We start from the raw sequence: 12,649 nt of genomic DNA, 5'->3' as shown, positions 1-12,649 counted from the left end.
GTTAACATAAAGGGGTCAAAACTTTGCACTAATCTCCGGACCAAACTATTAGGGACATATTTTCTAGAAAAAAGTACGTTTCTGCGTCTTATTTCGTAACTTGACAAATCGTCTCCATCATCTATTAATTAGCATATTTGAAGTCAACCCCTCGAACAATTAAGCTTGAGTCCTGAAATGAAAAGATCTGATCCAAAGTTATTCTGGTTAGCCTACCCTTTATGTTTTTTTTTCCTTTGTGCCCTGAACATGATCATCGTATTTATTAAAAACCTTCCTTATCAAAATCTAAGACAATCAGAAAAAATATCAGAAAATAATATATAATATATATATATATATATAAAAAAGTTCAAATTTACAGCATAATTACGGGTTTAAAAAGTTTTTCTATTTTTATTTATTTATTTAACAAAAAATTTTTTTTTCAAATTTACAACATAACTACGGGTTTAAAGTTTCACTATTTTTATTTATTTATTTATATACTTTTTAAGTGACTTCACATAAACTTTGGTGATATTGTAGACAATACCGAAAATTGTTTTAGAAATAAATTTCTGAAAAATTATTTCCCTTTAGTTGCTCAATAACTGAAGTATTTTTGCGATTAAGATTGCACAACAGAAAAAGCTATGGTTGACTGCAGAAAAATTTCAAAACTACTTCAATTTTGTTGAAAATTGCAGTTTATTTTTAGCATGGTTAGTTTTAAAGAAAAAGTATTTGTTTAGTTCCAACACAGTCTTAAGGTAAGACTAACTAATTAAGTTTAGAGCAACATTTAACTTATGAACTTTCAGTCAACAAAGTAATAGTTAAGTAACTTCTGTTTAAATCAGTTTCCAGCAGAAGCTTCAAACTGTGATGAAGATTCAAAATTCTCCAACATAAGCTTTAGGTAATGCTTTAGATAGGACTTACGAACAAAGTTGAGTACCATTCAAATTAAGAACAAAGACTTACAGTCATCAAAGAAATGGTTAGAGAAACTTCTATTTAAATCAGTTTCCAACAGTTTCCTGATAAAGGGTTCAAAATTCTATTACCTATTCTTCTTCCAACTAATCGAATCAACACTTTCACATTACACATACTAATGTTCTATAAAATATTCTATTTTCATGAGACAATATTCATTTAACATCGAAATTGAGCGATCTCACGTGGTGCTGCCGACACCGTGCCTCCAGCCGCGCTGCAGCATGGGGCTGAAAAACCTAATCAAGCTTCCTCCTGTTTGTTGGAGGGCAGCGGGTGGGCCCCGGATAGTCGGCCCGAAAGATCCGGCCTTCCAGGGTGGGCTGTATATTATGACTTCGGGCCCTTTTGCGTCCCGTGGTCACAGTTAAAGGAAGTAAATAGGAAATCTCACGCTTCTTTGAATGTCTTTGGTCTCCTCCCCCCCATGGAGGTGCCTGTCATCACTTGATTTGAGATCACCCCCGAAGACGCCCAGACTGAGAGGAATTTTCTTTTTTAAACAAACCTGTTTTGAACTTTTGTTTACATATTATTTTCATTTTCTTTTCTTACCGGACTCTTATTTTACACAAATGAAAAGAGCCTGCAAGAAAAACATAGTTGCGGGTTTTTCTTGTGCAACAACTATTTCATTTCAGAACAAGATATAGACATGGTTGTCAGGGGCGACTAAAAATTCAGGAAGAGGTAAAAACTAACTTCATTTTTTATATATTTAATTCATTTAGTTGTCCAATAATAACTACAATTGTAAATTATTCGTATTTAATACGAAAAAGTTCTTTACCATCAACTTCAATATATAAACTGAAAGAAATGTGTTTGAAAATTGTTTCCTTCTTTTTAATAGATATTTGTTTTTCATTGATCACCACTTTTTGCATTTTTAGTCGCCTGTGGCATCCCTGTATATATCACAGGTTATTTAATTTTTTATAATTAATTTATATTTTGGTTGATAGGAATATTCAGCTCTTCTAATTTTAAGTGCGAAGACTGAAAGCTAACAACATTTCGAAAGACGGACATGTTCCAAAAATGGAACATTGCCATTTAAACGGTTGAAGAAAAAGACAGCAAAAAAAAAAAATCCAAGAGTTGTTTTATTTTATGATTAAATATAAGGAACCGATGCAGAACTTATTCATAAGTATAACTTTTCCGACGGTACTTGCACAGAATAGTTTACTTCAAAATTGGCAAGATGGTTACTCAATTATTTAATTTTTGAAATTTATCTTGGAGAAACTTAAGTTTAAAATGTGTACAATAAATGCCTATTTTTCAATATTTGGAAGAAAAAAATAATCATACCCGATCAAAAGAGTGGTAGGGGTACTACCACTCTTTTTCCTAAAAGTACCTTTTGCTTACCTCGAAAACATTTGTCAAAATAGACTAACTAAAAGCAATTTCATTTATTTCCCCAATTTCGAATTCTAAGGCCCAATATCAAAAATTTTTCTTTTCGTTAAGTACAAGAGAAATTTTACAATCACAAAAGTAACTGAATGCAAAATGTGTCTTTGCTTGCCTAAACAATTACATGTTCTTCTGAAGTTTAAGTTCACATTTCAAAATAGTGTGAGAATACACACTGCAGTTATATAACAAGACTTTGCATAAACGATGTCCAAACAATGCCAACATGAAAATGTTCCGAAGCAAATTATGGAAAACGGAAAGCATTCATCACCACTCGACCCCCCTTTTCGGAGGAGCGCCCCATGCAACCTCCCCTTTATTAGAAGGGAAATCGAGCTTGAATGGGATGCCCGTGCTTTAGACGGTTACAGGGAATAAATCAAGCGTGATTTCTGTGTAACCAAGAAGTGGGCATCTATCTACAAGCCGCCCCTGTAAAACACACCCACGCTATTTGCCCATCGGCTATGAAGAAAAAAAAAATCAACAGTAAAACCACAAATGTCTGTTTAATATACTGTATATTTTTCGTGTATCTGATGTGAATATAGATAGCATTCGGAAAGAAGAAGTAGATAGCATGCGGGAGGGGAGATGCAAAACTCGAGAAACATAACGCATTATTTTGTCATTTAGATAACTTTTTTACATTTCTTTTCAAGCGGTAAAGGAAAATAATCTCGTTGCTAAATTTTTTTAATGATGATTTAACATTGTTAACACATTTGCTGACAGGTTAGCATATGCGGATACGTGGTGTAGAGCACCGTGTGGAAGAAGAGTTGTAAATTTATGCGTAAACCTAGTAGATACAATCCAAGTTATTGGTCTTGCTGCAATTGGTATTACATATTTCTTGTCACTTCATTAAATTGATATTTATTTTAATCCTCCTCTCAATAAATACAATCAATAATATCTTTATCTCAGCAACCTTGACATTCGTGGGATGATCAAATTCTCTAAATAGATTATTTTTCTTCAGGAGCGAAGGCTCCGTCAACTGTTACTCGTAACCGTTGGGTCAAGTTAAGCCTAGCAGTGCTGTCTGCGATTATTTTGAAAATGGCGGAAAATGTCAAGATGGAGAAAAAGCTACACTTGGAAGCATTTCTCAGAATCTATTTTATTTTTATATTTTATTTTATAACCTAGGCAGCCGATCTAACTCTGAGTTAACAACTATTTATGTTTCACTCCATTATATTTTTGAACCCTTACCCTTGACTAAGGAACTCCTGGATCAAGCATTGGGACAAACTAGCCTTCATTGAGGACTTTTTGATGGAACTAACTCGCATTTGCGTTACATGGAGAGGAAAATCTCGATATACTCCCAACGTTAGAATGCCGGCAGGAGGATTTTATTCTATTTTATAACCGCAGGGATGCCAACTGCTCCGCTTTCTGTTGAAATTTTATTTTATTGGTAACTATTTAAATAGTAAAACACGTAGAATAAGGATAAATAAGCCTACTTTTTGAAAGAGTAACCACGAGTAAAGTATGGCAAAGTTGCATTTCATACGATACTTCGAATTTTTGATATGTAGTGGTGTAAAAATGATTTAAAATGAAAAATACTAAGCCAAAAATAATTTGAATTTCGATACCACTAGAAAATACTTTTTTATGAAGCGGAGCAAGTTGGCATCTCTGTAACCGACGTTAAACAGCAGACCCAATTTTTTGGGTTTACGACTACTAATGTTTAACTCCGTAGCCTTGTAATTTTGAGTCCAATCTAGAACACAAAGGAACTCCTAGGTCAAGTATTGGGAGAAATTTGCCTTCGAGGAGGACATTTTTGATGGAACTAACCCACAATTGCGTTACATGGAGAGGAAACAACAACAAAAAAAAAACCCAGTTAGCCTGGCGGCAAGGGAACTATAGCCCATGATTCATCTACCACTGAGGATATTTTATGTCAGCACTGTGGTCGGTACAAGCCAGAGGCGGAATTCGTATCTACCAGCCTTTGCCGGGATTCGAACCTGGTTCACCTCATTGAAAGGCGAACACTCTATCCTCTGAGGCATCGCGGATCCAGCAAGGGGATTGTAGCTTATGATCCGTCTACTCTGCATAGTATAAGAAAATAGAAGCTTTAAAATCCTTCCACCACGAAGATAGATTCAAATTCCGCACCCGGCTCTCAGTGCTGACGTAAATTATCCTCAATGGCAGACGGATCATGGGTTAAAGTATCCTTGCTATCAGGCTAACCGTAGAAGGTTTTGGCTGCTTTCCTCTCCATGTAACGGATATGCTGGTTAGTTCAATCAAAAAGTCCTCCACGAAGGGAAAATTTCTCCAATACTTGATCCAGGTGTTACCTTGTCTTGTGGATTGGGCTCAAAATTACAAGGCTACGCAGTTGAACATTGGTAGTCGTAAAATTCGGTCGGCTGTTCAACGACCTTCATAAAACAAGACATTATGCAAGTTCTAATGTAAGACTATGATTGGCTTATTTTTGTTGTAAAACGGTTATAAAAAAAATTCGGTTCAAGATTTGCAATTGGGAAAAATGCATGCTTGAAATAAAAACTAAAGCATAACATATTTAGCACATGCAGGCTTTTGTGCTCAATATAAGAAACGAAAAAAAAAANACCAGCATCAGTTGTCGGCATCCTAGACCAGCATAGATCACTTTCTCGCAATTCTCCGATATCAGCAGTTGACCATATCATCAGATTGACCGATCCATCCTCTCACCAGTATATCGGTTGATCGAAATTTGATATGAATTGACGAGTAAAATATGGCAAAGTTGCATTTCATATGATACTTCGAATTTTTGATATGTAGTGGAAGTGGTGTAAAAATGAAAAATACTAAACCAAAAATAATTTGAATTCCGATACCACTAGAAAATGCCTTTTTATGAAGTGGAGCAAGTTTGCATCTCTGTAACCGTCGTTAAACAGCCGACCCAATTTCTTGGGTTTACGACTACTAATGTTCAACTCCATAGCCTTGTAATTTTGAGTCCAATCTAGAACACAAAGGAACTCCTAGGTCAAGTTTTGGGAGAAATTTGCCTTCGAGGAGGACTTTTTTGATGGAACTAACCCACAATTGCGTTACATGGAGAGGAAACAACAAAATAAAGAAAACCACGGATTGCCTGGCGGCAAGGGAACTATAGCCCATGATCCATCTACCATTGAGGATATTTTATGTCAGCACTGCGGTCGGTACAAGCCAGAGGCGGAATTCGTATCGACCAGCCTTTGCCGGGATTCGAACCTGGTTCACCTCATTGGAAGGCGAACACTCTATCCTCTGTGCCATCGCGGATCCAGCAAGGGGATTGTAGCTTATGATCCGTCTACTCAGCATAGTATAAGAAAATAGGAGATTTAAAATCCTTCCACCACGAGGATAGATTCAAATTCCGCACTCGGCTCTCAGTGTTGACGTAAATTATCCTCAATGGCAGACGAATCATGGGTTAAAGTATCCTAGCTATCATACTAACCGTAGGAGGTTTTGGCTGCTTTCCTCTCCATGTAACGGAAATGCTGGTTAGTTCCATCAAAAACTCCTCCACGAAGGGAAAATTTCTCCAATACTTGATCTAGGTGTTACCTTGTCTTGTGGATTGGGTTCAAAATTACAAGGCTACGCAGTTGAACTTTGGTAGTCGTAAACCGGTAGTCGTAAAATTCGGTCGGCTGTTCAACGACCTTCATGAAACAAGACATTATGCAAGTTCTAATGTGAGACTATGATTGGCTTATTTTTGTTGTAAAACGATTATATAAAAAAATTCGGATCAAGATTTGCAACTGGGAAAAATTCATGTTTGAAATAAAAACTAAATTTGGAAAAGTTTAAAAAATGTTTATTGAAGGAGTTCTTATTCTAGGCTAGTTTAGCCTGGTTGTAGTATACAGCATGATATATTTAGTACATGCAGGCTTTTGTGCTCAATATAAGAAACGAAAAAAAAAGAAGAAAAAAAAGCCTTTTGCTCATTTGAATAAAGGACAACAAGACTATTTATCGATAACTCCGTCGTAGTATGAAATAATGCTTATATTGCGAATAATATGTAATTTTTTTAACTGCTTCGAGTTTGCTACTGTTAATCATTACTGTTAGGGCAAATTTAGCGTATCTAAAGCTAGCGCTGTCTGCGCCTATTTTGAAAATGATGCAAATCATCTGTATGGTGAAAAACTACAGTTTTGTGCAAATGAAAAGTGTTTGCGGTCTAATTTTTAAATATTTGAAAACTTACTCTAATGCTGCATTGCCTGAGTTCATAAAATTTGCAAAGTATGAGAATAAGGCAGTGATTTTGTTAATTTTCATCTAGGTGGAAAAATGTCGCCAAATTGGTGATTTTTAAAAAAAGTTTTGAACTCTTAAAATATTTAAGTTACTTGTCTGTTCCAAAGCACAGATAGTTCTTCACGGCAAGATTATATAAAGATAGTTTAAAATTATTGCATTGCTTCAAGTGTACGGCGCTTAAACTATGTCTTTTTTTTTTTTTGCCTTGGTTGCAGAGCTTTGAAAAAAAGCGTAAAAATGTCTGCATATTTCTAAGGAATGTTATTTAAATATAATTAGCCTATAGCTTGCCTAATTGAATAAAATAGAATTAATACAAAATTACAAAAGCTAATTAAAAAATTGAACCCCTGAAAAAATGAACCGCAAAAATTTATCCCAACTATTAGTTTTAAAGATATTTCGTAAATTATTTTTGCCACTCCATAATTCTTTGCGAAGTTCTTTGCAAAAACTCTAAGCCGGAACGAAATCTTGAACAGAACATTTTTAGTATGAGCTCTTTAGGGTATGAATTCGAAACTTGGTTTTAGCAAGTCACTTACCTCCCCGCCCCCCCTTACACCACAAATCCAGTATATGGAAGGGGATGACCGAAAACATCCCATCCCATGAAATTCAAATGGACTTTGAACTCCCCTCTCCCCATATAAAAGCAATGTATATAAAGATATGGAGATCTCTCTAAAAAGAGTGCCACACTTTGTCTGTGGAAAATGACATCATCCCGGCAGATCTTTTTTTGATGGAACCACAAAAGAGGAATCGGAATATTTTATTTTTAAGTGAGACGTCTTTTTTTTTTTTTTGGTACTTTCTTGATTTGCGATTGAAGGTACTTTTTCAGAAACAACATTATACCGTAATAGGAGTACCTCGAGGAATGATGTAATGTAAGTTTGCTGCAACCTTAATAAGATGTTAAATTGGAACATTTGTCTGTTCAGGTTTGTTTATAACATTACAGTTTGTTTATAACAGTTTGAAATGTTCGACAATATGGTTCAGCATAGCACCATTGCAGCAAATTTGAGCTATATTATGGTTAAACAAAATCAAAATTTCCGACAGTGTAGTGTTGCCACAAGAGTTTACATGCAAGTTTAAAAGAGGAATCAGAATNCAAATTTGAGCAATATTATGGTTAAACAAAATCAAAATTTCCGACAGTGTAGTGTTGCCACAAGAGTTTACATGCAGGTTTAAAAGAGGAATCAGAATATTTTATTTTAGAGTGATACGTTTTCTCTGATACTGTCTTGATTTGCGATTGAAGGTACTTTCTCGGAAAAATTGGCTCAACGTTGTACCGTAATAATGAAAAATGCTATTGTGTAAGTTTAACGCAACCTTAATAAGATGTTAAATTGAACTACTTTTCTGTTCAGGTTTGTTTACAACATTGTGATATCAAGTTTGGAGTCAATCAATGTGGTTCACTATCACATTGTGGCTCAGTGAAATCAATGTGGTTCAGTATAGCACATAATTAAGTTTGGAGCAAATTTGAGCGATATTATGGTTCAACATTCTTCCAACTGTGAAATGTTGCTACGAGAGTTTGAAAGCAGTTTTAAAATGAATAGTTTTAAGAAAATTATGCTGTTGATAAATATCTGAATCGTTCTTTAAGCTCTTGAATTGAACATCTGACAGTTGGAATATATTAAAGTTGGAAGCTATGGATCAGTTTTCTTTTCATCTATTTCTTTTGCTCTAGAACAATGCTCCCCAATCATTTAATCGTCGCAGGCCAATCAAAGCTTGATAATTTCACAGCGGCTATTGAAGGGGGGGGGGACATTGATTGCTTATAATTTAGAATGAGCCGTGTTAAATCATTGATAGAATGTTCGCGTTCCAATGAGGTGAACTGGTTACGAATCCCAGCGATGGCTGGTCCACACGAATTCCACATCCGTCTCGCACCGACCACAGTGCTGACGTAAAATATCCTCAGTGGTAGATGGATCATGGGTTAGAGTCCTCTTGCCGACAGGCTAACCGTGAGAGACTTTCGTGGTTCTCTTCACCGTGTAACGCAAATGCGTGTTAGTTCCATCAAAAAGTTCTCCTCGAAGGCAAATTTCTCCCAATACTTGATCCAAAAGTTCCCTTGTCTTCAGGATTGGGTTTAAATTTACTAGGCTACGGAGTTGAACATTAGTAGTCGTAAGCCCAAAATTGAGTCAGCTGTTCAACGACTGTTATAAAATAAAACATAAAATACAATTTAGAATGATTTGATTTAATAATTTTAATTTAACGACTTCAAAATAAAAGACAATTACATGCGTGGCTTTAGGTGACGTCTCTCAGTCTTTGATTTACCTCTCTTCCATGGAAAATCGCATGAACCAGAAGGAAATACACCAGAGTATATAATATAGAAATAATTGGCGACCCGGTTTCATTTGAACTACGGACACATATTGGACAGCATCCCGGGGATTGGAGACAATTGCTCTAGAGTTCTGAGCTGATGTTTTAGGCTGGCAATATAATATTTCAATACTTTTAAAGATTAAAAAAGAGAACCTTTTAAGTTTTTTTGAGACACTTTAGAGTAACTAAAATATTATTAATAGTAGTATTAGTGTTGAGTCTTGCAGCTACTAACGTTTGTTTGTATTGTATCTTATAATGTTTGTATCGAACTTTGTTTAGTCAGGATAATTTCAATATGGATTTTATTAATCAATCCTTTAGCTTTAAATAGAATTATGAGCAATTAAACAAAATTGTACACCTTTTTAAAAGAATTTTAAAGAGATATTTTCTATTAAATTACAACTTCTTTTAACAACGAATTACTTGAATAAATTGATTCTATTTACAGTTATTCATCCGAGGTAACAGTCAAGAACCATAAAAAGTATCTTTGTTTTTGGATAGGAATGGATTAAATCAACATTTATTGATATAGAAGCTCAAGTAGCAGCTTTGTCGAAATCATCTGAGCTTAATCGGATCCCAAAATATAGCTTCCGTATCATTGCCAGGAAGATCCCAAGGATTGGGGTTCCTTCTTATTCATCTAGGAAGAGGAAATAGAATGTCCCTTTCCCCCCAACTGCCTCCAAAGATGCCCGGGCAGAGAATTGACAGATTCACTTTCATCCCGGGCTTCCTTCCAACTCAGTCTGTGGCTAAATGATTGCTCAAGCGTGGTCACAGTTATTGAGAGGGAGGAAGAGTATTTATTTATTTATTTGACTGTGTCGTTATTTCTGCTGGATGGTATGGCAACAGTCTCCATCAAAAATCAGAAAATCTCGATGAGGCTCATTAGACGGGCTTTTTTTGGCGGCAGAGGTGATTTGTTTTGGTGGGGATATTGGCAGTCGATTTAATCTTGGCGATAACCGAGATGATGCATTGACTTTGGATGGAAGAAGGAAGCCAGATAACTCGATTTTATCGAGTGAACTTTCGGAAATAGTTTTGAATAATCGATTGTTTTCTTCTAATGTGTTTTATAAAACTATCGATGGCACTTTTGCCTGAATAAATCGAAAGAAGAATCGAAACTTCGTTGGCATTTAAAATGAATATCTGAGTCACCATTCAGTTGATAACAATGAATTTTTTTACTCTAGATAAAGCTTCAAAATTGCATGGACACAGTTTATAGGATAAGAAATGAATAATAAAAACACAAAATAAGAGTTTTTAGAAGAAAAAAAATAGTTGAATGGAAAAAAATTATGCAATTTGCGTGTAAAGTTATAAATTGGAACTCACTCGCATTTTAGTAAAAAAATAGTATAAAAAATGTGCAGGATCATTCTAGGTGAACATAAAACATTTAAAATATGGAGTAAACATTAAGAAGTAAAAAAAAAATATGGTGTGTTCTCATATTCTAAAGAATACTTAATGCAATTGATGCTATCTCTAAAGCTAAACGACGTGAAAAACAATACAAATAATGTTACACGAGCAGACACACTATAGTTTTGGTTCAATATTGAAATACTTTCACCACACAGAAAGTGTTTGAATACTGAGGAAATTCGATGCTTGTGAATCGAGTTAAAATATTTGTTTGTGTTTGCTTTTTGCATTGATTCGATATTTGTGTTCTTTAAGTATAACGTCTGCTGCTAAATATTTATGTTAAGTGCCTTAACCCAGAATGATGACAACGTTCTGTATTTGGATACTAAAGAAGGGTCTTCAATTGTACTACCAAACTTTTAGTACATTTTTTTATGTTGCATTATGAGTAGTTTTACAGTTTGTTTAGCTTTATTCATGTTTAGGATATATAATGCTTGCATCATTTGACTCCTTAATACATATACACATACCCTCCAACTTATGAGGATTTTGAAAATAATTCTTTCTAGTGGTAGCGAATCAAAGTAGAATTTTTTAAAGCAAATGGATCTCTCATAAAACTTTTATCAGAACTTAAGAATATAGCCATATGGCCTGCACTTTTATAAGTAATAGTGGACAAGTTACGCTAAAATTAATTTTTTTAAAATATTAAGACATTAATTTTGCTACCGTCTGAAAAGAAGATTTCTGAAACTACGGTAATTCCGTAGCAGTTGGAGGGTATGCATATACACAACAGACTATTAAATTTCCAAAGACTAAATTTTTTATTGAAAAGGCGTCTCAATAAACAATCCCAACTTCGGAGCCTTTGAGAAGGCGAAAATAGTTATAATTCTAATTCTAAAATTTTGTATAGATATTCTTCCAAAAATATTCCCATTCGTAGTAAAAAAGATAAGATTCCACAATAAGAAGCAAGGAAAGCTCTCCCCGAAGGCTAGTTTGCCAATCTACTTGATCCAGGAGCTCCCTTTGCATTCTGCGTTGGCCTTAGATTGCGACAATTAAAAGGTCACGGAGTTAAACAATGACAATCGTAAACTCAGAATTGAGTAGGCTGTTCAACGCTGGTTACAAAACAAAACAAAACAAAACAAAACAAAACAAAACAAAACAAAACAAAACAAAACAAAACAAAACAAAATAAAATAAAATAAAACGAAACGAAACGAAATAAAATAAAATAAAATGAAATAAAAAGTGAGGCACAGTGACTTAGGGGATAGATCATTCTCTTCCCTATGAAGTGACCCAGGTTCGAACTCAAGCAATGGCTTCTCGATCTTAATTCTTCTCCCGGCTCGCACTGATCACTATACTCACGTAAAATATTCTCTGTGGTTGACGAATCATGGATTAGAATCCCAATTCCGTCAGGCTAGCCCTCGGAGGTTCCCGTGGTATTCCCTTCATATAACGTAAATACGGGTTAGGTTCATTAAAAAGTATAGTTTGTCCCACTGCTTCATGGCTTGATCCAGGAGTTCACTTGCCGCCTGGGTTAAGCTCCAAATTACAAAGATACGGGTTGTACATAGAAAGGACATAAAATCAAAATTGAGTCGTCTGTTGCTCTCCAGTTATAAAATTAAATAAGAAGCAAAGTTTCTAAATATAATTAATATCTAATAAATAGAGTATTATTCCTTATAAGGCTTTGATCTATATGCGTTAGAAATGCCATTTCACTGTGATAAAATAGCGAAAGTGATAGAATAGCGAAGCACTGTGATAGAATAGTGAAGTTATAGCGAAAGAACGTGAGACAAATAAGTTTGTTTTTTATAAAAAAAAATTTCTATATCTCCGTAAATATTTGAGCGAAGTGTACGAAATTTTAAGCAGCTATTGCAAATAACAATCAACGTAATCAATACAAAATACAAGCTTATTGCTTGATTTTCTGGCATAGGGTACTCAAAAATATTTGTTTTCTATTGTACCTTCACTCTGTGTCTCTGAAATCTCTCAAAGCTCTAAGCCTTATTGCTAAGTATGAAAAATTGCATGAATTAAACACCTCAAAAGGTGTTCTTTTGAAAAATATACATTAAAAAAAAGAATATTAAAAATATTATAA

The sequence above is a fragment of the Parasteatoda tepidariorum genome, chromosome 6, assembly GCF_043381705.1.
Source record: "Parasteatoda tepidariorum isolate YZ-2023 chromosome 6, CAS_Ptep_4.0, whole genome shotgun sequence".
Taxonomy (NCBI): domain Eukaryota; kingdom Metazoa; phylum Arthropoda; class Arachnida; order Araneae; family Theridiidae; genus Parasteatoda; species Parasteatoda tepidariorum.
This window is presented reverse-complemented; position numbering follows the sequence as displayed.